Consider the following 26,108-nt stretch of genomic DNA (forward strand, 5'->3'; position numbering starts at 1 on the left):
GTGGATAAGGGTTGGGGCAGTCAGGGGACAAGAGGCAGGGAGGCTTAGATAGGGGGTGGAGTCCTGGGGGGCAGTTAGGGGCAGGGGTCCCAGGAGGGGGCAGTCAGGGAACAAGGAACGGGGGGAGGGTTGGGGGTTCTGGGGGGGGCGGGAAGTGGGAGGGGCAGGGGCGGGGCTAGGGCGGGGCTCCTCCCGTCCTCTTTTTTGCTTGCTGAAATATGGTAACCCTACCATAAGATGACAGAGTGGCAGCTTTGGGAGTGCATGCACAGCAACTAGAGAGCGCGAGGGTAAAAAAAAGCAGTTACAGAATAGCAAATGAGTATTTGGGGAAAGTACAGATAATCACATGTGTAATGAACTGGCTACTATGTATGTATGCTACTGCTCTGTACTGGATGGAATCAGAATTGGTTAACTGTGCTTTAGTCCCTTTACTGTTGACAGCTAATAGAGAGACTCACCTTTAGTTTAAGTGATTGATACTTGTAACTTTGGAAGGAACACAGGATGACTAAAATGTTTGATCACAGCTGTTTCACTGAAGTGCTAAAATTGGAACTAAATCCCCGAGTTATAAGATGCACTTCACTTTTCATAGTTGGTATCCCTCTTCCAAAGAACACATATTTGTCAATAATTTAGATTAGGAAATGATGTCAGTGACCTGTGCCAAATAATTTCTCTTCCATCAAGGAAACAAACTTCAGAAATCCACACTTCTGCACATCTTCGAAGCCAGAACAAGTGTAACCTTTGGGTGGGCTAGAGTTCACTTCATTTCCTATCTCCAGTACCTTGGGGGGAGCGGGGAAAGGAGGAAACCCCAACTCCCATAGAAAGTAGCTAGAGACCCAGAGTTCAGTCTCTAACGATTTTCAGCAAGGACTGCACAGGGTCAGCCTCCACACATTCAAGTCCCAAAAGGAGCTAAAGAAATGAATTTAATTAAACAACTTTATAAAATCTTATGATAAAGAAACAAATAATCTAATTTTTACAGCATGACATGACTATTTTATAATCCATAGACATTACCTTCACAGTTATACATACACAAATAAAGAAAACAAATTAAAATCTGAACAGTTCAGTCCCCACAGAAATACAGTGAGAAGAAACTGAAAGTTCCCAAAAGCTTAGGTTTTGTTCACCTAACTCAGTTAGAGTCTTTGGTCACCAGATCTATACAGTCTGCTGAGTCTAAAACAACGTCCACTTGCTTGTAGGAATCTCTTCCTCTGCTAAAATCACTGCTAGCCAGTCACTCAGTTAAGTGTATAGATTTAAAGAAAACCCTGTTACAAGAAAATACAAAACTGAGAATAGCAAAAGAGAAATGACTCTTTCCCCATTACTACATTTAAAGAAAAATTGGTGAACCGGACTAGTTGAGACATTTAACTAGAACGCTTTGGCGAAAATCAAAACATTCAAAGCATAAAATTAAAATAGAAGTTATTTTTACCTCCCAATTTCCCCTTGCTATAATTAGCATTGCCCATGCTTCCCTGTTGGAGGGTTAACAAAATCACTAACATGCTGCAAAATACTTCCGAGTTAGGGACAACAGCCTGCTTCCTGCTCCTGGACTGAGGCTCTCCTAACTCACACAGGGCACATGGCCGTTTGTAAAGCAGCTGCCCTGCCACTTGCCCTCATGGAGTCTGACCCCAGCAATAGGGAACCTATTGGAGCATATCCAAAACTACCACACCCAATTCCAGAAGCTTCTGGATGTGGAGTGCTTAATCTGCCTTGCAACAATGACCCAGACACAACTCACTCCTACCTCCCTGCAATGGGTCTCTTAAAGAGATCTCTCCCTGGTAGGCACATGGGTTACACAAGCACTCACTGTTACTGATAATGGGAGTGATATCAATGCAATTCTCCTAATTTCAACAAGTAACATTTCAATATGTGCATTGTTTATTATGTTATGGTTCTGGAGCCAGTTCCACTAAGTAGAGCTAGAGAGCAAGACTAAGTATTTGCTGGTGGGTACAGTGTGCTCTGAAATAATGAGACATATTTTCCTCAGTTCTAAAATACGATAATTAGTGCACTGCTATTGGAAATAAGAGTAGGAGACTTATCTTTTCCATCGCCATTAGAATCCTAGTATTACCATCACCCCCACATTTGTGTGTAATGCCTAGAGATCATCTGGGCCTTGTAGCATTATATATTATAAAATCAGGCTGTTCCAGTCCTAACATTTTGTTACTAACTATTAAAATTACAGACCTGACTTTAAGAGATCCCCTGCAGATCACTTTTGCACTCCCTAACGTGCAGACCTCTGAATCTTCATTTAAGGCCTGATCCAAAAGACTCTTTCCATCAGCTTCAATGGGCTTTCTTTGCATCAAGCCTTTAGAAATAATCTCACTACATACTGTATTTTCATTATATTCAACAAATATTATTTTAACTTTTTAGGATGAGAATAGTAAGAATTGTAGCAAATTTCCCTAATGTGAGTTTGTTCTGCAGGTGATGTGATCCTCCTTCCTTGCCCAGTTGAAGAGAGCTTAATTCTAAAATTCACCAATTATCACTGATTTAAAAGAAAAATTTCCATTTGAGACTTATCCTGAATCTCTTGAAAATAAAGGTTGTATTAAAAGCTAAGACTTATTAGTTATTCTGGCTGTATCCCTAATTTTGCCCTCCCTACCCTTTTTAGTTTAATTCCAGAGTATACACACATTTAAGGAGGTAAAAGACTTCTGACCTCTCTTGTTTTTAAATTGTGTGTGCAGAGAAAGCACAGATGATAATAACTAACATCTGAGGCGCCATATAATCTGCAGCCCTGACTTCTGTGGCTTAACTGCTGAATTTTATAACATTATATAGTGGTTCTTAGTTAAATAAATAATCCAAACAGTCCAGCATTTTATAGGTTATTTATTTTTATGTTGATTACAATGCAAATCTTAATTATGAAATATTTTTCAATGTATTGTTGTGGTTTCAACCTTGTTGAAACTGATGGGTATGAATGTGCTCTTCATTTAAGATAGCTGTAAGAGATGTTTAAGGAGCCTGACCTAAAAAAAGCCATAATGGAGTCTGCTCAAAAACTAGCACCATGTGGGCAGAGGTTTTTGACTAGGTATTGTTTGTTCGGGGTTGTGTGTGTGAGGGTAAGACAAGCTGGAGGGCAGACATAAATTGAGAGATTATAATAGATTCCTTCATGGGCTGAGGGCCAAAGGATTAGCACACCTAGTGCCCCCTCATCCTCTACTCAGCACGGGTCTACACTTAAAATGAGAGGCAGATTTACAATGAAACACACAATGTCCTGGCATGGGCCCCCCCCCCCAACTACAGGGGGCCCCAAGGCCAGGCAGCCCAGCACCATCCAGCACCCCCTGTAGGGGGGGGGCGCTGCGGGGACAGAAGCTGTGGGGGAGAGCAGGGAGGGAGCCATTTAAGAGCTGTGCTGGAGGCGCGGCGTGCAGTGTGCTCTCCCAGCTGGTAAGCTGGGCTCCTGCTGGCTCCCGGGACTCCTGCAGCAAGCTGGCGCTGGCAGCCCCACACACCACAGCAGGCAGCCAGGTGAGGGGCCGGCTGGGGGTGCGCTGTATGGGAGGCGTGCGTGCTCCCCTAGTGGGGCGTCCATCTGCGCCTGTCCTGCTGCTCTGCTTCTCTGGATGCCGGGAAGCACAGGTGCAGTCCCTGGCATGCACTGCTGCTGGTGGCCCCTGGAAAAAAGCCTGGGGATGGGAGTGGCAGGCCAGGGGGTCTCAGCTCTCACGTGCTGCTGCCGCCACAGCTCCCTTTGGCAGCGAACAGGAGCAGCAGCGGGGCAGGGACGCATCCACCAGCCAGCCAAGTAAGGTAACCCAGCGGCCACGACTGGGACTGCCCCAGCCCCGAGCTCCCCCCATCCGCGCACTGCCCTCACTCCTGTCCCCCCCCCACAACCCCAGCCCTGACTCCTGCACTCCTCTCACACACACCCAGCCCCTTACCTCCCTGACTCCTGCACCCCCCATCCCTATCCCTGCCCTGAGCACCAAACTGGAGCTCCTGCACCCCCCCATCCTCACCTGCATCCCTCGCACCAAACAGAAGCTGCCCTAGGTAAGCGCTCTGTACCCCAACCATCTGCCCCAGCCCTGAGCTCCCTCCCACACCCTAACTCCTGGCCAGCCCCCACACCCCAACCCTGAGCCCCCCCACATCCTAACTCCTGGCCAGACCCCACACCCCAATGTTTTTTAAAGTTTTTTTTTTATAAAGTGCTCCTATCCAAAGCACATTACAATAGTTAGCTAACGGTACAAACAATATTTGGAAAGATCATTAAGTGGTCTGCCGAGACCCTTAGCAATTTTCAAGTGGTCTGTGGAAAAAAAAGTTAGACTACAAAAGCAATCAAGGTACCTCACTTTATTTTCATTTATTTCCTATTACTTATAATATAGGACGAGGATGAAGAAAAAAGAATGAAAAACAGGGATGGGGGAGATAAGAGAGAATGTTCTTTTTCTTGGCTGGGTCCAAGGAGGGGCCCCAAAAATGAAATTGAGCACAGGGCCCCACTAACTCTAAATCCGCCACTGCTTAAAATGCTGCAGCGGCGCAGCTGTAGCACTTCAGTGAAGACACTATCAACCCCACAGGAGAACGTCTCTGGTCGGCACAGTTAATCCACCTCTGCAAGAGGCAGTAGCTATGTCGCTAGGAGAAGCCCTCCTGTTGACATAGCACTGTCTACGCCAGGAGTTAGGGCAGTATAACCATGCTGCTCAGGGGTGTGGGTGCAGTTATACATATGTAAGTTTATAGTGTAGACCTGGCCTCAGAGGCATAGTGATGAGTACAGGTGGCTTGAGCCCCTCCTGTAGTAGGAGCAGTGGTAGAGAAGCCACTCCACTAGGCTCTGACATAGGGCCCTAGGAGGGACAGTGTCCGGCCTCCAAAAGTGCCCTCTGAGTTACTCTTCCTGGGTCAGCTCCTACCGCTGCTTTCCTCTCTCAGCTTTCAGCCCCAGATAAGGTGAAAAGAAAAAGAAAAGGTAACTAAATCATCACCCCAACCAGACTCGGCATATAGTCCTATTCCCTCAAAGAGGCTTCAAAGAGGTTGTCCTCCTCCCCCGCCTGGCCCCTTCTGAGCTGGGTTGCTCCCTTTTCAAACCCTTCTCCAGCTGAACCATGGTCTGCAGGAGCAGGGCTACCTGGGCCCAGTAGTGTCCTTTAACCCTTTTCATCACAGTGTGGCGTTTGTATACCCCATTGTACAGACACAGGAACAGACAAACTGAAGCAAGACTTAGAGACGGACAGTTTGGACAAGCATGGTGTATGACCCTGGAAGAATCTAGAGAGGGGGCTTCTGAGTCTCGTGCTGGCTGAAGAGGCTTGGGTTGTAAGCAAAGAAATTCTCTCCTTTTGGCTTTGGTACCTCCTGCATTTGGAGGAAAAGGACTTTGTACAGTCCTAGTAAATAAACAAGATTGCATCAAAGAAAATACCAGACTCTGTTGTCAATTTCTACTCAACTGGAACACCTTCAGGGTCCCGAACACTGACTATTCACTCAGGTCAAAAGGGATTAACAGTATTTTACACTGTCCACAAATTGTGTGTGTCACAAAATTTGTGCGTAGGCATTGCTGTTCTGCATTATAAAATATGTTGGAATAGAAAGTTGAAGGTTTGGACAGGATGCAATTGAGGATTCTGGCAGTTTAGCATTCTAGCTTGCAAGAGACAGCAGAAGTGTGATGATGTCTATCTGGGTATGCACTGACAATTGAACCAGGGACCTCCACTGCTGAAAGCATAAGACTCTATAGCTATAGGATCCAGACTCCAGAGCAGGGCACTGTAACAGACTTGCATGCTCTATGGATCAGGCACAGTGGGAAATGTGCAACACTCACAGACCAGTAGATTATAGAAGCTTTGCATTTTCTCTTTACTTCCTCCGTGTGTAATAAGGGGAGAGGTGACCTGAAACTTTTTGGATAGACTGAACTTTTGTTTCCTACCCCAATAATGCCCCACTATCCCCAAAGATATCTGCCACTGAAGACAACGGATAAGCACAGTAGGTGAATCTTTCTGAGAAAGTGATCCGTAATGACATAGTTAACAATGCTGACATTTAAACTCTCATCCCATGCTTCAATACAGTTAAAAAAAAAAGTGTATTCTACAGCCAGATTCCATGACTTGAGGTTGATTCTGTGTCCAATTCCATGGCCATGGACACATGGAAAACATGGGCTATAAAATCAATTTGCCCATGGGTTCACTGTGCGTGGTTTGAGGAGCATCAAGCTGGGGTTCATTTTAGTTTTCAGTCTCTGGCTCCAAACAATCTGGTTCTTTCTGGTCCCAGCTATTTTGCTAAAAGCTGCCCTACAAGCTGTTCTGGATCCCTGCTGTGAGCTAGGCTGACTCTCTATGTTGGCCTGGATAGCCACAGTGTATTTGTAATATTTGGGCTGGCACAAATGGACAGATATTTTACTGCCAACACATACAAAAAATTAAATCATGCTGTTGATATTGTCTTTTTGTGCTTTTTTGTTCCTGACACAAAAAAGCTCACAATCTAGGACAGTCACTCATGCAATTTGCAGCAGCCTTGTGGGAAAAATGAAAGTGACTTACAAAAAAGAATGATCAGTATCTAACACTAGAAAACTCAGGACACAAATATGTGTCTGAAAAGAGCTGCTTCATCAGCTTTCCAAAAACAGAGATAGTGCAGATCGCCAGAACAAAGCTGTCCTCTAGGATGCCCCTAAGTTTGCAGGTTTAATGACATATCTGACCGGGGCCCAGATTTACAAAGGTGTTTAGGTACCTAAAGATACAGACAGGCGCCTCCTAGAATTTACGGAAGTGCCTCAGTGAGTTAGGCAGATAACGTCCATTGTCCTTCTTTTATTTCAGACTGGCTTGGTCCTTTCAGGTTTCCCACAGTCACTTTTCTATACCCTTGCCAGAGTTGATCAGATTGAGGACTCCTGCACTAGAACATTCTGCCTTACCAAACACGATACAGTTATAATACTATCCCTAATGTCACATGTGGGACAGAAGGGGATAATACAGTCAGGGAAAAAGGGAAGAGGAGCAAGGGAGATAGAGGTAGAGAGCAGGAAAGAGAACATGAAAGGCAGAGGAAGAGACAAAAGACCAAAAATAATATGTGTGAGTATGTGTGTGTGTGTGTGTGTGTGTGTCACACACCAGGACTGACTTTTCACTGCCTTGCTTCTTGTGCCACAATGCCATACCTGTGCATAACGAGAGCAAATAAATGTGTAAAATGCTTCTCTAATGACTGGGTTGTATTTTGTACTCATTTTGCATAGGTACAAATGGTGCAGGGCAGAAGGGGAAGCCAGTTGTGCATGTAGGGCAGGGAGGGAGTGGGGGATTTCCTTGCTGAATGTATCCCTGTCTCCAATATCACTCACCTCCTATTCCTGTCATGGTGGAAGTTATTAGAATGTAGAGACTTCTGAAGAGTTATTTTTTCCCCATTTGCCTTTGGAAGGCACCAAATTGCACCAAATACCAACATTAAAAAATACCAGGAAAGGATACTCCCATACCCCCGTAGAAGGGATTTTTCCTCCCACTTACAAATTATTCAGTGCTGGAGGCTGATCAAATGGTATCACCCAGGCCGCTATATATGTGCTAAAAATTCTCTCAAAAATAAACATCTAGTCAGAGACCTAAGCCCTCACTTCATCCCCAGCAAAGATGGAAGGGGACAGGAAACCATTCTGATGAAGTATGTTGATAAATTGGAGCGTGTTCAGAGAAGAGTCACAAGAACGATTAAAGGATTCGAAAATATGTTTTATAGTGACAGACTCAAGGAGCTCAATCAATTTAGCTTAACAAAGGCTAAAGGTTGACTTGATCACAGTCTACAAGTATCTACATGGAGAACACATATTTAATAATGGGCTCTTCAATCTAGCAGAAGAAGGTATAACACGATCCAATGGCTGGAAGCTGAAGTAGACAAATTCAGACTGAAAATAAGGCATGGCTTTTTAACGGTGAGAGTAGTTAACCATTGGAACAATTTACCAAGGGTCATGATGGATTTTCCATCACTGACAATTTTAAAATCAAAATTGGATGGCTTTTTTAAAGATCTGCTCTAGAAATTATTTGGAGGAAGTTCTATGGTCTGTGTGATACAGGAGATCAGATTAGATTATCACAATTGTCTCTTCTGGCCTTAGAATTTATGAATCTATGATTAAACAGATAAGTGTTTGACTGAGGAAGGGGTCATCCCCAGGTTTAAGAACTTTGAGAATCATTGGTCTGGTGAACTCAGTATGGGACTAAGAGCCAGAAACAGGTACTGACTGGCTCTTTGGCCACTTACCTTCTCTGGCCCACACTAGGGCTTTGTCTACAGTAGAAAGGATTTCCTGGTATAGCTATGGTGCAAACCCTCCTAGTGGAGACATAGCTTATATTGGCAAAAGAGTTCCCCAAGCAAAAGAATTTACACAAAAGAACTTTTTTGCTGGTATAACTGGTACAATACTAGGGCTTTTGTTGGTATTGTTATGTCAGCTAGGAGTGTGATTTTTTTCCACACACGTCCCTGACATAATTATGCTGCCAAAACTTTTTAAGTGTAGACCAGACCAAGGGACTCTTTATGCTTCTCTGGTATCACAAAAAAGATGTAAAGCTGACCCAAAGGGATAGCTTCTTCTGCATTGACAATTTCACAACTAATGTAGAGTTGGCATAGCTAGCCCTTGAGAGTATGTGCACACTACAATTAAAAACCCACGGCTGGCCAGTGCCTGCTGATTTGGGAGGCTCGGGCTAAGGGGCTGTTTAATTGTGGTGGGCTTGGGTTGGGACCTGGGCTCTGGGACCCTGTGAGGGAGGAAGAGTCCCAGAGCCCAGGCTCCAGCCCAAATGTCTACACCGCAATTAACAATTCCCTTAGTTCGAGCCCCATGAGCCTGAGTCAGCTGGCATGGGCCATCCTCAGGGGTGTATAGTAATATAAACACACCCTTAGTTCCCTAGTTCAGGGGGAGGTTGCAAATAGATGCAATTCAGCCCCCGGCAGATTGGGTCGTATATAGCCACCTTTGCTTTTGCATTATTCAGCTGCACCACATGGACATTTAAATATAGCTGAGGATCTAGTCCACTATGTCTTAGTTTCCCTAGCTACAAAATTAGGACAAATACTTGTGTAACCCATAAGGGTGTTGTAGGTTAACTCATTAATATTTGTGCAACACTTTGAAGATATAAAACACTCTACAACTGCTAAGTAATATTCTTACTGATTAATCTGATGCTATCATCTTAAACCAAGCTTGATTTTTTTTAATCTTTCCCTCAGGTTGACATTTTATGTCAGAATTGAATGGTGGAAATTTTCAAAAGTGCTTGACACTGGCCTTACCTGTGCTTCCAAGAATGGCAAAACTTCCTTTGACATCAATGGGAAGAGAGTTAGATCAATACTGAGGACTTTTGAAATCCCATTCTAAGCAAAGGCTATCCAATTCTCTCGCTGAAACTCCCAGAACTCTGTATGAGAACTCTCAAAATGTGTATTACAAAAATGCATGACAATGCATTTCAAAACAGACATTGCCAAAGAAAATGGGTGTTTTGTAAGAAAAGATTTCTGGGTAAAAAGGAATCTTTATGCTGTTAAAAGCTGTGGATAAAATTTTATGACGATCCTAACGGGAGCCTAAGTCCCCATTTTCAAACGTGATTTAGACACTTAGAAGCCTAAGTTTTATTGCCAGTCTTAAGTGCCAAAGTCACTTTTGAAATTGGAACTTAGGCCCCCAAGTCATTTAGGTGCTTTTGAAAATTTTACCCTGTAACACTAACTGAAGTATTCTGAGATGTTGATCTCAGATGTCCCAGTCACGAATCTGTTACAGATCAAGGGCTAGATCTTGATCTCATTTAGACAAGTGTAACTGTAATAGCTCTTTGCGGGGGTAGCCGTTTTAGTCTGTATCTACAAAAACAACAAGGAGTCTGGTGGCACCTTAAAGACTAACAGATTTATTTGGGCATAAGCTTTTGTGGNAGCTTTGGGGCTAGATTTTTATCTCCTCAGTGACACAGCTGCAAATCCAGAAAAACACTATTGAAGTTAATAGAGCTATTACAAAAACAACAAGGAGTCTGGTGGCACCTTAAAGACTAACAGATTTATTTGGGCATAAGCTTTTGTGGGTAAAAACCAGATGCACTTCAGATGCATCTGAAGAAGTGAGGTTTTTACCCACGAAAGCTTATGCCCAAATAAATCTGTTAGTCTTTAAGGTGCCACCAGACTCCTTGTTGTTTTTGTAATAGCTCTATTAACTTCAATAGTGTTTTTCTGGATTTGCAGCTGTGTCACTGAGGAGATAAAAATCTAGCCCCAAAGCTTAATGTATAGTTCCCAGATTGTCTGGTACTCGTGGACATTCTGGGTCAAATTCTACTTAATCTTAAACACCAGTGCAAGTCTGGAGTAACTCCATTTACTTCAGTAGAATCATCCCAGATTTACACTAGTATAATAAAGAACAGAATCTGGCCTGGTACATGCTGTATGTAATTGTTATGGCTCATGTCAGATTCTTAAGGTAACAGCCAGAAAGATATAAAAATAGAATTCAATCTACGTAATGTCTGCTTTTTGATAATAGCAGGGTTTTTAAGTATGTCAACTTTAACAAGCTGCTTAAATAATGCATCTTCCTGAATTAAATCATACCTTTGAATAACATCATGACTTTCAGTGAGCCTGACCTCTGTGTCTATGAAACTGAAGTTAAAGAACACTTGCGTTAGAGAAAGATCTAGAAACCATTTGGACTCAAACTTCAATTTAAAAGCTTGGGGTTGGGGGAAGAAATAGTTTCACTCAAATGAAAGACTTGAGTTTCCACATGAAAGTCAAAAGAATGATGTCTCTGCTTTCATCACACTTAGAAAATCCTGCTCCACCTAGGCCTACCCTCAATTATCTCCATTTGTAGTAGGGTTTGGGCCACATTCCAGGAGCCCAGAAGATGAGCAATGAGCTAAGTGTGTTAGCAGGCACAATGGAATATTCCTTCTTTTTCAGGAAACCTGTCCACCTAGCTACAGCAAGCCATTCTCCAGCAGTCTCTGACTTATTACGCATTCCCTGACACAGATTTCTTAATATTAAGTAAATATATTAATTCATAATAAACACTAGTTTGTGTATTTCTAGTTTATGGGGCTGATTTTCCATTGCCTTATATTTTGTGCAGATGTTTATACTTGTACAAAGTGGGAGTAAAACTATAGCATCCTGATCTGGGAGTGTTTTTCATCCATTTTACAATGATGGGAATAACTATATAAGTACAAGATAGTTCTAGTCTAGTTAGATTCTTATTCTGCACTCAACATCATAGTATTAGCACACCTTCCAGTAGTGTATTAAGTGACATGATTGACATTTGTCATATGTGGTTTGTTCTTTCTTTCACCCACTCTTAAGGGGAAAAATGCGTGTGCAGTGGTGTGTTTTGTTTTAGTAGAGATTTGGTTTGGGGGACTGTTTTTTTTTAAATGTGCACACTATGCATAATAAAACCCTAAATAGCTAACTTGCTTCTTTGACAAAGCATAAGAAGTGTTCTTGAATACTGTAGTGATTCTGTAGCTGTCCCTCCCCATCAGGATCAGAAGGAGGCCACCCCACCTCACTACATTTTGCAATACTCAGCAGAGGAATTAGCAATCTAAGGGCTCTGGTCCTCTGGGCATAGCAGATCAATAAACCATCTAAGGGCTCTGGCCTTCTTAGTCCTGTGGAGAAAGAAGTGGTTCAGGACTATTTAGAAAAGCTGGACGAGCACAAGTCCATGGGGCCGGATGCGCTGCATCCGAGTGTGCTAAAGGAGTTGGTGGATGTGATTGCAGAGCCATTGGCCATTATCTTTGAAAACTCAAGGTAATTGGGGGAGGTCCCAGATGACTGGAAAAAGGCTAATGTAGTGTCCATCTTTAAAAAAGGGAAAAAGGAGGATCCGGGGAACTACAGACCAGTCAGCCTCACCTCAGTCCCTGGAAAAATCATGGAGCAGGTCCTCAAGGAATCAATTCTGAAGCATTTAGAGGAGGGGAAAGTGATCAGGAACAGTCAAAATGGATTCCCAAAGGGCAAGTCATGCCTGACTAACCTAACTGCCTTCTATGAGAAGATAACTGGCTCTGTGGATGAGGGAAAAGCAGTGGACGTGTTATTCCTTGACTTTAGGAAGCTTTTGATACTGTCTCCCACAGTATTCTTGTTGGCACATTAAAGAAGTATGGGCTGGATGAATGGATAGAAAGCTGGCTAGATCATCAGGCTCAACAGGTAGTGATCAATGGCTCCATGTCTAGTTTGCAGCCAGTATCAAGCAGAGTTCCCCAAAGGTCGGTCCTGGGGCCAGTTTTATTCAATAACTTAATTAATGATCTGGAGGATGGCGTGGACTGCACCCTCAGCAAGCTTGCAGATGACACTAAACTGGGAGGAGTGGTAGATATGCTGGAGGGTCGGGATAGGATACAGAGGGACCTAGACAAATTAGATGATTGGGCCAAAAGAAATCTGATGAGGTTCAACAAGGACAAGTGCAGAGTCCTGCACTTAGGACGGAAGAATCCCATGCATTGCTACAGACTAGGGACCGAATGGCTAGGCAACAGTTCTGCAGAAAAGGACCTAGGGGTCACAGTGGACGAGAAGCTGGATATGAGTCAACAGTGTGCCCTTGTTGCCAAGAAGGCTAATGGCATTTTGGGCTGTATAAGTAGGGGCATTGCCAGCAGATGGAGGGACGTGATCATTCCCCTCTGTTCGACATTGGTGAGGCCTCATCTAGAGTACTGTGTTCAGTTTTGGGCCCCACACTATAAGAAGGATGTGGAAAAATTGGACAGAGTCCTGCGGAGGGTAACAACAATGATTAGGGGCCTGGAGCATATGACTTATGAGGAGAGGTTGAAGGAACTGGGATTGTTTAGTCTGCAGAAGAGAAGGATGAGGGGGGATTTGATAGCTGCTTTCAACAACTTGAAAGGGGGTTCCAAAGAGGATGGAGCTAGGCTGTTCTCAGTGGTGGCAGATGACAGAACAAGGAGTAATGGTCTCAAGTTGCAGTGGGGGAGGTCTAGGTTGGATATTAGGAAAAACGTTTTCACTAGGAGGGTGGTGAAGCACTGGAATGTGTTACCTAGGGAGGTGATGGAATCTCCTTCTTTAGAGGTTTTTAAGATCAGGCTTGACAAAGCCCTGGCTGGGATGATTTAGTTGGGAATTGGTCCTGCATTGAGCAGGGGGTTGGACTAGATGACCTCCTGAGGTCCCTTCCAACCATGATATTCTATGATTTTACGAGTAAGCTGTCTAAGGCCCAGCTCTCTGGCTGGGGGAGACAGCAGACAAATGCAGGCCATCCGGCCTAAGTTAGGTAGGTTATCATCACAGGGGTGGGGCTGGCAGCAGGGGGTAGAGGGTCCTAGGCCTACCCTACTCCACAGGGTCCCAGCCCAGACCTAGAGTTTCGCAATATAACCAGACTAATGTCTAGTGTCCTACGGCTACTTCCTATTACCCCTTTTGAGTGTACCTCTGTCTCCTGGAGTTCCTCCATCTCCCCAGGGTACACAGCCAGTGGCAGTCCCAGTAGCTCCTCTGGATACTGGTTAATTGGCAGTCCCAGCACCTACTCTGGGTCCTTGACAGTGTAAAGCTCAGTCTCTAGCACAGAGCTTGGCAAGGGACATCTGCTCCTTTCCCAGGCTCTCACACAACTGAATTGTAGGGCCAGCCTTTTAAACTTTCTGTCTTACCCCTCTGCTTCTGGCATGGGGGCGTGTCTTGCCTGGCTCCACCCACCAGGGGATGCACAGTGGGTCCTTCCTGTCGGGCTCAGAGGGAGGTCACACTACCTCACTATAAGTAGACATTTTAAAACTTAAAAGCCAGTTTAAAAAAGCTCCTCATTTATTCAAGCGCTAAATCTGTAGTTCATCTTTTCTGTGTGTGTTTATAATGTACAGACTTGGACAGAAGATAGCATTTCAAATAGACAGTGTGGCGGAGTGTTAGAGGCCTTAATTAGCTCCTGCCACTCCAGCCCCAATCAGGGGGTGTGACGTTGTGTGTGACGTTGCACCCTATAAGGCTTCATGGGAATATTCTTATGAATATATATATGACATAACTGGAATATGTTTTATGCTACATGTGCCAGGTAACATATCTATGTAAAGGTTATGATCTACTGAATATTTTCATCCTATTTGTATGCATGTGTCATTGTTCTATTTGAAGTTATGAATATTGGCTGTGTACTTGCTTGATTTCTAAGTAGCCTTAGTAAAGCATTCAGTCAGCTTCTTGAGAAAGGAATGTGCAAATTAAGTGCCCAATCAAGAAACACTTAAAGGACAATGAATCTTGGAAGGTTCCAATCCCCATAAAAAGTTTCCTGGAGGAAGTTCAGGGTAGCATGTAAACAATGGCTGCTGCCTGTAAAAACTGAGTCATGCATGGACATGGGACTTGCCCATGTGACTCCAAAACTCCATCTTGGAGCTGGACTTTGCATAGGAGAGAGGAGGGAGTCTCCACCTACAAGAGAAATTCTATTTAAACCCTGGGAGACCCCTCCATTTTGTCTTTAGCTGGCTCAAGAGATAGCCTCTCCACCCCCAAGGATACCTGAAAGAAACTGGAACAAAAGACAGTAACTACAGGGGGGGTGAGTGATTGCTGGACTCAGACTAGAAGGAGACTAGTCTATAAAAGGAAGCTTATTGGAACGCCTCCGAGGGTCAGGTTTTATCCGTATACAGTTTTCTTACTATATTATACATAGACTTGTGTGTTCTATTTTATTTTGTTTGGTAATTCACTTTGTTCTGTCTGCTATTACTTGGAACCACTTAAATCCTACTTTCTGTATTTAATACAATCACTTTTTACTTATTAATTAACCCAGAGTATGTATTAATACCTGGGGGGGAGGTGCAAACAGCTGTGAATAGCTCTCTATCAGTATTATAGAGGGCGAACAATTTATGAGTTTACCCTGTATACGTTTTATACAGGATAAAATGGATTTATTTGGGGTTTGGACCCCATTGGGAGTTGGGCATCTGAGTGTTAAAGACAGGAACATTTCTTAAGCTACTTTCAGTTTAAGCCTACAGTTGTTAGGTGACGTGGTTCAGACCTGGGTCTGGGTTTGCAGCAGGCTAGTGGATCTGGCTCATACCAGCCAGGGCACTGAAGTCCCAAGCTGGGAGGGCAGGGAAAGCAGGGGCAGAAGTAGTCTTGGCACATCAGTTGGCAGCCCCAAGTGGGTTTCTGTGATCCAGCCCATCACAGGGGTTTGTGTTGGGGCTGGGTAGATAGCCTGATGCTTTCCTAGTAACTGATCGCACCTTCCAGCCTTGTTAGCAGGAGCCTTAAGGCTGGGAGGAAGTGAGAGCAAGGGTAGGGGCAGGCCAGAGTCTCCTAGTCTGTTGCTGGCCTGGTTTGGCCAAGCTGTTTTAAAACCACATTGCTACATACAGCTCCTACGAGTCTGTAAATCTATTTGGCCATCTACCATAGTTGCAATATATCCTAAAAGCTCTTTCACATATAGCACTGCTATATCATAACTCAAACTTTGGACATGTAATTATTATTGCATAGTAGGCCTGATCCTGCTATGCAAAGCTCCCATTAACTTCAGTGTTGCAGGACAAGGCCTATCCAGAGGAAAAAAGATAGTCCTGTAGTTAAAGCACAAGAGTTGGTGTTAGGGGCTTTGAGTTCTATTCCCAGCTCTGTCACATACTATTTTTTTTGTGACCATTACTTAACCTCGCCGTGCCTCAGCTTCCCCATCTGTAAGAGGATGATAATAATAATAATTAATAATTAGTGCCAATATTACTCGGCTAATGGAGAAAAGGTGTCTTATTTCCCAAGCAGAGTTCAGATGTTGTTTGCACTCATTGAAAGCCGCATTCAGCAACAGTTACTGCACAGTTATTCCCTATACACAGGGCTCTGTGTTTGTTACGGAGGTCACAGATTCCGTGAATTCCTGCGACCTCTGTGACTTCTGCAGCAGCCAGTGTGGCTGACCCCAGGGCCGCACGAGCAGCGGGGCCAGCTAACCCATCCCCAGGTGCAGCTAACTCATCCCCAGGGTTAGCTGCACCGGCCACTGCTCTGGTGGCCCCAGGCAGCTGGTCCTGGGGACAGCCCAAGCAGCGGCAGAGGTGGCTGGCCCCAGGGACTGCCTGAGCCACAGTCCTGGAGCGGCTGAAGCAGCAACTGGCTCTGGGGCTCCACCCCAGGCAGCAGCTGGAGTAGCTGCTGGTCCCCCGGGGCTCCCTCCCCCACAGCTGGTGCCATGAGCTCCCCCCTGGCAGTGCCCTCCCCTAAGATTCAATCGGGGTATTTATGGTACAAGTCATGGACAGGTCACAGGCTGTGATTTTTTGTTTTGTTTCTTGCCCTGTCCATGACTTTTACTAAAAATACCCATGACTAAATCGTAGCCTTACCAGTATGTAAAGCATGAGAGGTCATGTGGTAACAGGTGACAGATTTTGACTTTCTAATGGCATTACTTGTGCCAGAGTACGTTGCTGAAGGCCAAATGCAGTCCTAATGCAAGTGGGCACAGCGTCACTACAATTAAGTGACGTGCAACTCCTTACACCTCAGCTGAATTTCACCTTGAAAAAGGTTTAGCTGACTTGCTGTAGTAATACTATGACTGTCATGTAGTCTAACTTGTATCAATATCTGGCTAGGATTTGTTGTGTCAGGTTCCCAATGTTTCTTTGTACAGGGCATCAATACTTGGCCCAGTTGACTTAACAGTTTTCAATAGTAGTGTTCTGGTGCTCAAGCACACTTAGGAAGGGGTCTTTGCTGGCATGCATTTGATGGTTTGGATTGATTCCCAGTAAGGCCATCATGTTGGAATGACTGTGTAGTGTCTGGAAGTTTAGCAGTGTCGAAGTCTACAAATTCCTTCGAGGAAAACAGGGATTCATAGGTAAAACTTCCAGAGATTCCACCAGTGCTCAATATGACTGTCAGATGGTGGATTATTGTAGTATCTTGGAAAAAGAACAGGAGTACTTGTGGCACCTTAGCGACTAACACATTTATTTGAGCATAAGCTTTCGTGGGCTACAGCACATCATCTTGGGTATCTACTGCAGTAATACACAGCAGTGATAAAGTCTGTGTTTAAAAAAGCAAATCAGTGCCATGTTTATTTTTTAGAAAGACAAGGTAGGTGAGGTAATATCTTTTATTGGACCAACTTCTGTTGATGAGAGAGACAACTTTTCAAGCTTACACAGAACTCTTCTTCAGCTCTAGAAAACTAGTTTCTCAGACTCGATAAAGAGCTCTGAATAAGCTCGAAAGCTTGTCTTTTTCACCAACAGAAGTTGGTCCAATAAAAGATATTACCTTACCTATCTTGTCTTTCTAATATCCTGGGACCAACACAGCTACAACAACATTGCAAACAACCATGGTCTTTTTAGGTATTTCAGTTAAACCATGAAAAGAGAGTTTAGCCCTTAGAAGTTTCTTTGCACAGTTAAACACACAGTGAAAGCATAAAAAGAGAGGAATCATGCAGGTTCAAGGTACATACACCTCAAGATTCCAAGCTGAGAAATGATTTTTGCCATTTCCACTTTGAGGAAAATCTACAGTGAGTGGAAAATGTATGGACTTGCAAATCAGGCAGAAAATACTAAAAGCACTAAGTAACTTTCTATTGCCTTTGTTAAAAATGTCCTTTCCAGTCATAAACCTGAAACTATAAGAAGATGAATCAAAAATATAAACCTGACAAAAAGTGAATTTCTTTATATTTGAATTCTTTCACACCTGCCCAAGCAGCTATTCTCCCCACCCCAAGTGCATAATTTTGTCTGGAAATATTTGTTATATATATTTAAATTTTCACCAAGTCAAAGGTTTCCTGATTCTCATTTAGTGCCTCTTTAAAACCCTGAAGCTCATTTGGATGTGTTTTCCACCAAAGATATTATTAAAGATTCTAAAGATCTGACTATGAATAATGGAGTTAATTTGCTCCAATATAAATATATTCTCTGATAGCCTAAATAAACTATCAACTTAGATTTGTTCTCTAGCTGATTAGCTTTTTTTTCTTTGTTTTATGTTTGTCACAGATATTTGCATTCCAAATTGCCGAATATGGTATCTTTTGTGATTTTATTTATTGCTTTAAATACAGATTATGTATTGAATGGCATAATTACATTTATTGATGGAGAACTCTCCCCTACTCAAACCTAATAGAGGACTTACTATTATCCTACATTTCTGTTTTGCTTAGAAGTCTCATTTTCTTTCTATAAGATACTGTGTTTTATTGTGAGTTCTATTTTCTCTTCTTTCCTTTGAGAAAATTTAAATATACATAAACTAAAAAGTTAAAAAAGTAAACTAAAGTTTTATAGACCCACTGATACCTCATGGGGGGTGGGGGAGGAAACGTAAAACAACATTCTATTAGGAGGCAATTCTATTTATACAGAATATCTCCCATGTATTTTCCTTATTCTCTGTTTGTCTTATTACTGGAATATTTTCATGAAAATAAGTCTAGGCAGAAGTTCATCCATTCCTGCTGCCTATTCCTCACCTAAACCCATCAATTCCTGTGACATCATAATTGGGATGGTTATGATGCCACAAACAAAATAATGCCATCAAATATAATAATAATTCCACTTTGCCTCATTTTTATATTAATCGTTCATGTTTGAAAATGTGTTTCTCTTCTGAAAACTGGCATTGAAGGGTTCCATGCTGTTGGCACAAATATTTCCATATCAGACACACTCAATATACTAATAAAAAGATTTTTTTTCTAAATACTGCAAGGTCAACCCTAATTCTGAGTGTCAACTGTGCTCTTTCCACCATGAGCATCATCATCAATAATTAAGGTTCTGCAGATCTCTGTAACCCCATTGTCTTCAGATTATGTCCCCAGTTACATCTCTGCAAACCCATTGGCTTCAATGAGAATGCACAAGTATAGCTGATTAGGATTCTGTTGATGATGTGCAAGATGGAATAGAATCCAGTTGCCTCAGTCCTCGTGTTTATTCTGCAGTGTTAGCACGAGTGATATGCAGGGAAACATATTTTTATCACTAAAATAAGTGGCTATTATTCCAAATAAGAAAAAAAACAGATCTGTTGGGCAAAAAGCTACCATTTATATAGTTACTTTCTAGAGTAAAACTGCACTTTAAGTTAGGAGATATAGATACAGGACTAAATGGCTAAGGGGAAAATTGGAACAAAGACCCTTTCACCTTCAGATTAACCTTCAGTGGTTAATCCCTTAAAAACTAATTTCACATTTTTCACAACTAAAGGCCAAATGGTCTATGTTCATCCTTCAGTCAGGATAAGTAGCCAACCGAACCCAGGTGTGTTACTGAATATCAGTGCCTTCCTGTTCTCCCAATTCTGCTCCACCAGCTAAGTTACTGTACAGTACAGTGCTGTAAAAAACCTCTGGGAGCATTGAGGCTGAGACCATACTGGACAGCGGTGGCATCTGCTACACCCTTTTATAGGGTGCAGTATGCACTTCCCTCATTCTCTGGTATCTGTCCAGTTCTGCCTCCTGATGCACAGCCCTCCTACTCTCTATCCTTTCAGCACTGTTGTCCTTCAAGAGCCTCTTCCCAGGTCTTTGAGTGCCAGGAGCGCAATGACCAAGTCTTGCCCTTACCATGCATAGCGCAAAAGTTTGGGAAGGATCCTACCACCCACTCTCTCCTGATCTATGTGCACATGTGTAGGTCTAGGCACAAACTAGCCCTCTGAGCAACAGGAGCAGATGTCTTTCTGTCAGATCATTAAAAAAGTATGGGTTAGATGAATGGACTATAAGGTAGATAGAAAGCTGGCTAGATCGTCGGACTCAGTGGATAGTGATCAACAGCTCAATGTCTAGTTGGTAGCCAGTATCAAGCGGAGTGCTCCAGGGGTCCGTCCTGGGGCCAGTTTTGTTCAACAGCTTCATTAATGATCTGGATGATGGGATGGATTGCACCCTCAGTAAGTTCGCAGATGACACTAAGCTGGGGGGAGAGGTAGATAAGCTGGAGGGTAGGGATAGGGTCCAGAGTGACCTAGACAAATTGGAAGATTGGGCCAAAAGAAATCTGATGAGGTTCAACAAGGACAAATGCAGTCCTGCACTTAGGACGGAAGAATCCCATGCACTGCTACAGGCTGGGGACCGACGGGCTAAGCAGTTGTTCTGCAGAAAAGGATCTGGAGATTACAGTGGATGAGAAGCTGGATATGAGTCAACAGTGTGCTCCTTTTGCCAAGAAGGCTAATGGCATATTGGGCTGCATTAGTAAGAGCATTGCCGGCAGATCAAGGGAAGTGATTATTCTCCTGTATTCAGCATTGGTGAGGCCACATCTGGACTACTGTGTCTAGTTTTGGGCCCCCCACTGCAGAAAGGATGTGAACAAATTGGAGAGAGTCCAGCGGAGGGCAACGGAAATGATTAGGGGGCTGGGGCACATGACTTATGAGGAGAGGCTGAGAGAACTGGGCTTATTTAGTCTGCAGAAGAGAAGGGGGAGGGGATTTGATAGCAGCCTTCAACTACCTGAAGGGGGGTTCCAAAGAGGATGGAGCTAGGCTGTTCTCAGTGATGGCAGATGACAGAACAAGGAGCAGTGATCTCAAGTTGCAGTGGGGGAGGTCTAGGTTGGATATTAGGAAAAACCATTTCACTAGGAGGGTGGTGAAGCACTGAAATGAGTTATTTAGGGAGGTGGTGGAATCTCCATCCTTCGAGGTTTTTAAGGCCCTGGCTGGGATGATTTAGTTGGGGTTGGTCCTGCTTTGAGCAGGGGTTGGACTAGATGACCTCCTGAGGTCTCTTCCATCCCTAATCGTCTATGATTGTATGATTATACATCACAGGCACTGACTGTGCAGAGGCAGTTCTGGGAAAAGTTCTGGGATGGCTGGCTGAGTTGAAGGACCACTTACAAAAGCCCCTAAATGGAAAAGTCTCATATGTGGAAGCAGGGCCAACCTTATGGGTAGGCCACCCGGGCCATGGAACTATTTCTACAGGAAATATGTTAGAATGTGGTTTATTTACTGTAAAAAATCAAGCTATGACAAGCCCGGATCTCATAGTGGATCCTCTCCATTTGGGGTCTATCCAGACTCCACAGTAGGCATGCAATATGCCAGTAGTTGCCAAAAAAAAAAAAAAAAAAAAAAAAAAGCAGCTAATATAGTATGGAACAAAACCACCACTCACATACTGTGTCCTGTCCTCTCTGACAACTAACCTGTAAGAGACTAACCCTCTGCTGTAGACCAAACATGAAGTAAAGATTTTGCACTTGTACAGTTCTAATTGCAGCCAAAACAATCTCCTTTTCGGAGCCCCCAACAGCGGAGAAAGGGTAGAGTAGCCAATAATGACTCATAGCATAAAAGCAAGTGTAGTGGTTTTGGCAAAAACATGAAGCCCATTATGCAAAGAGATTGTTATATCACATATTTTCCTCTGTAAGCTGCAGGATTTTTAACTTTTCTCTCTCTCCACCCTGGCTCTGTGCCCCATCCTCAAATCAGGGGACAGCAGGACTAATATTGTAAAGCTTTTCTTCTTCAATGACCACCACAAATGGTCAGAGGCTGCTAAGCTGGTGAAGAGCCAGAGCCCACGGAGAGCACACATGAGGAATGCAGCTGCCAGATATGTCTAAAAGCCTCAAAGAGTCTGTTTCAGAAATAAGTCAGAAATATGTGTATTCAGGAGGGAAGGCCACTTTAGTTGCCCTGAAAAGAGAGAGAGCTCCCCCTCATCCCTCTGGCTTGGGGGAGCTCTGCTTCCCCTCTCTCTTGGCTGATTAGGTGAGGGTTTACCAGGTCGGGGAATCTAAACTGGGAGTACCACAATGTGCTGGCTCCTGTCTGAGGACCTTCCACAGCTCCTCATCACTTCTGACATGAACCCACTTTTGGTTGCTTGAAGACACAAACTTATTCCATTCTTCCCCATTCTCTTTTCTGTGACCTATCAGTACAGAATGGTGTAACATCACATCTCTAAATGGTGTGCTCCCCCACTGCCTTGATTTATTTTCACCCCTGGAGAAGCTTATAAACCTGTGAGATTTAGGCCTAGCCTACACTAGGAAATTCAAGTGGTATAACTATGACCCTCAGGGGTAAGAAGAAAATCCATACCTCTGAGCGACGCAGTTAAACCGACCTAACTCCCGGTGTAGATAGTGCTAGACTGACAGGAGAATTCTCTCATCGAACTCGCTACTGCCTCTCATGGAAACGGAGTATCTCACATTACTAGTCCATACCTGGGTTTGTGCTGCCATGTCTTCAGAGCTATTTTTAGCTGTGCTAACTAGATCAAAGCTAGCACGGGTATTCCTAACCAAGCTGCAATAACCTTCCAATTGCAGTGTAGACATACCCTAAATTACTTAAATCAGGACAAATTCCTGTGTGGATACTCAAAACTTTTTTTTAGAAATGGCTTATTTTGATTTAGTTGAATTCAGTAAGGGATTGATATAAGCTAAATCAGTGTGAGCTATTTCCAAACTGATTTAAGAGGGTCCACACAGAGGTATGTACTGGTTTAACTGAATAAGTTTAAAAAACACACCTTGTACTAGACTGTGTGTAGACAAGATGGAGCAGACTGGACTGGTTTGGGTTACATAGTAATCAATCAGCTATTGAAGCACATTCAACCAATGTGACACTGATTGCAGGAAAGATGATTTTTACCAATGTGTTAGTGAGCACATTTTAATTAAAGATTGTTCCAAAGTGCTTTGTGTAGAACATAAGAATGGTCAGACCAATGGTCCATCTAGCCCAGTATCCTGTCTTCCGACAGTGGCCAATACCAGATGCTTCAGAGGGAATGAACAGAACACGTAATCAACAAGTGATCCATCCCCTATCGCCCATTCCCAGCTTCTGACAAACAGAGGCAAGGGATACTTCAGAGCATGGTTTTGCATCCCTGCCCATCCTGGCTAATAGCGACTGATGGAGCTATCCTTCATGAACTCATCTAGTTCTTTTTGAACCTGTTACAGTCTTGGCCATCACAACATCCTCTGGCAAAGAGTTCCACAGGTTAACTGTGCACTGTGTGTGTGAAGAAATACTCCCTTTTGTTTGTTTTAAACCTGCTGCCAATTACTTTCTTTGGGTGACCCCTAGTTCTTGTGTTATGAGGAGTACATAACACTTCCTTATTTACTTTCTCCACACCAGTTATGAGTTTATAGATCTCTATTATAACCCCCCTTAGTCGTCTCTTTTCCAAGCTGAAAAGTCCCAGTCTTATTAATCAATCCCCATATGGAAGCTGTTCCATACCCTTAATCATTTTTGTTGCCCTTTTCTGTACCTTTTCCAATTCCAATACAGGCAAGTCTCATCTTACCTGGGGGTTCCGTTCCCTGGTTAGTGCATAAAGCGAAAACTGCGTATAGTGAAACACTCATTGAGTTCAATGGCAGGCAGAATCGCCTGCACTACAGATGCAATTTTTATATTGTTTTTCTTTTTCCCCCCCGTTTTTGCCGACCGCGCAAAGCTGAATTCGCGCATGTTAAATGCGCCTAAGATGTGACTTGCCCGTATATCTTTTTTGAGATGTGGCGACCAGATCTGCATGCAGTATTCAAGATGTGGGCATACCATGGATTTATATAGAGGCAATATGATATTTTCTGTCTTATTGATTCCTTTCCTAAAGAGTCCCAACGTTCTGTTAGCTTTTTTGACTGCCGCTGCATATTGAGTGGATGTTTTCAGAGAACTATCCACAATGACTCCAAGATCTCTTTACTGAGTAGTAACAGCTAATTTAGACCCCATCATTTTATATGTATAGCTGGGATTATGTTTTCCAAAGTGCATTACTTTGCATTTATCACCATTGAATTTCATCTGCCATTTTGTTGCTCAGTCACCTAGAAAGAGTTTAACACCTTTAAAATCACTCAAGCTAGTTCTGGTCAACAAAAGGCTACTCAAACCCTTCCCCACACAAAACAACAAGAGATTGCTCCGCTCTGTCAACATTAAATGCTAACATGTTTTAAACAGCACCAGGGTTGACTGTGACCAGCTAACACATTTTTAAACTCTCTATACTAGGAGCTATCGTTTTAGACAGCCCTTAATTAAAACACAAATAACTAACGTGGTATGAAAAACCATTGTTTTCCCCCAGTCTGAAAAAGGCCTAAATGGGCCAGTGTCAGGAGCTGTATAGTAAACATAAGAAGTTGTTAATGTTGTAGACAATCATTGGTCTTTAGACAAAACATAAGTAAGGACTGGTCTACACACAGTTTTTGTACTGGTATAATTATATTGGGTAGAGATGTGATTTTTTTTTAACTGAGAGAGTTATATTGGTACAACTTCTAGTGTAGACACAGATATCTCATTATAAAGGTCCCTTATTCCACAATGGCTTAGTCCTCTTCATGGACAAGAATAAGGGCTGGTCTACACAGAAAAGTTACATTTGCATTGCTACGTCTCTCAGGCCTGGGCAGTAAGTATCAAAGGCCAGAGCAGGCTAAACCTCACCTGACCCAGGCCGTGGCCCCACACATGTTCTGCCGGGAGGTCCTGCCCTCCCTCCCCCTCTACTCTGAAGCTGGTGGGGGGCTCAGCTCCAGCCAGCGGCTTGGAGCTCGGACGTGCCAGTGGCCAGGGGCAGTATTCAGTCTGGCCCAGGGAGGATTGGGCCAGCGGCTCGGCCTGGCGCTGGGGCCACCCCAGCGCTGGGGAGGCCAGCTGGCGTGGCTGGGGCGGGCAGGCCGAGGCTCCTCTGGCCATGGGGAGTGGGTGTGCCTCAGGGCTCTTCTGGTCATGGGGGGGTGGGGAGAAAGAGAGCTTGGGCCTTTGGCATGCGGGGGGGGGGAGGCAGGGCCTTGGGCAGAAGAGGCAGGGCCGGTGGGCTAGCCTACCTGAAGGGGAGTGTTACCCACCTCCCAGGCTCTCCAGGGTGTGAAAAATCCACCCCCACCCCCCGAGAAACATAGTTAAGCCAACCTAACCCCTGGTGTAGACAGCACTAGGTTGACAAAAGTCTGTCCTAGCTACCACCTCTAAGGGAGAGAGAGTATCTACAGCAACAGTACCCCTCCCATTGCTGCAGTAAGTGTCTACGCTGAAGTGTTATAACTGTGCCACTGTAGCATTTCAAGTGTAGACATAGTCTAAGCTATACCAATACAAGCACCTTTATACTGGTATAACTACATCCATACTGGAGAGTTTGTATCACTTTAACTGTACCAGTATAGTTAAAGCAATACAACATTTATGTGTAGGCAAGTCCTAAGAAATGAAAGAGATAGCTTATTCATAGTCTATGAATGAGGCATATGTAAGTAAACATTTTTTTCTGCTTTAACAAGTATTTCCACATATGAGAGAAAGTGTTGACTACTGGCCACCTAAATACTCTCTCAAAAGACGAGAGAACCAGGAGATCCAAGTTCTATTCCTGACTCCAAAACTAACTTTCTTTATGACCTTGCTTAACCTTGCAATTGCTTCATGCCTCAGTTTCCCCACCTATAAAATGGAGACTGAGGAATACTATGAGCCTTAATTCAATATTACATTTGTAAAGTGCTCTTAAAGTGTCCTGCACCTTTGTGCTCCAGCCTGTATCTCCAATTATGGATCAAGCTGCATTTCCCTGTCTCTTTCCCTCTGCCAATGATGCCCCTTTAGTCTCCTTTTTTCACTCCTGTCTCCTCACCTGTTACCACACTGCCTCCTACACACAGAATCCCCTCCCCTTCACTATCCATCAAGCCTTCCCACTCACCCTGTTCCAGTCCTTCCAAAAATCTCACTCTTTCTGGATGTGCAAGAAGGGAGCCAACAGTTATTAAAAATAATCTCCAAACCCCAAACTATTCCTGGGTCCTGGCTTCGCTGTG

The 26,108-nt window shown here is 43.6% G+C and overlaps 1 protein-coding gene across 2 annotated transcripts in view; it reads right to left on the minus strand.

Annotated features, from left to right (window-relative positions):
* The window catches only part of C1QTNF7 (C1q and TNF related 7), an 83,411-nt gene that overhangs the window by 7,032 nt on the left and 50,271 nt on the right, over positions 1–26,108 (minus strand). The gene's annotated exons all lie outside the window — the stretch shown is intronic.

The sequence above is a fragment of the Trachemys scripta genome, chromosome 5 (assembly GCF_013100865.1).
Source record: "Trachemys scripta elegans isolate TJP31775 chromosome 5, CAS_Tse_1.0, whole genome shotgun sequence".
In the NCBI taxonomy this organism is placed as follows: domain Eukaryota; kingdom Metazoa; phylum Chordata; order Testudines; family Emydidae; genus Trachemys; species Trachemys scripta.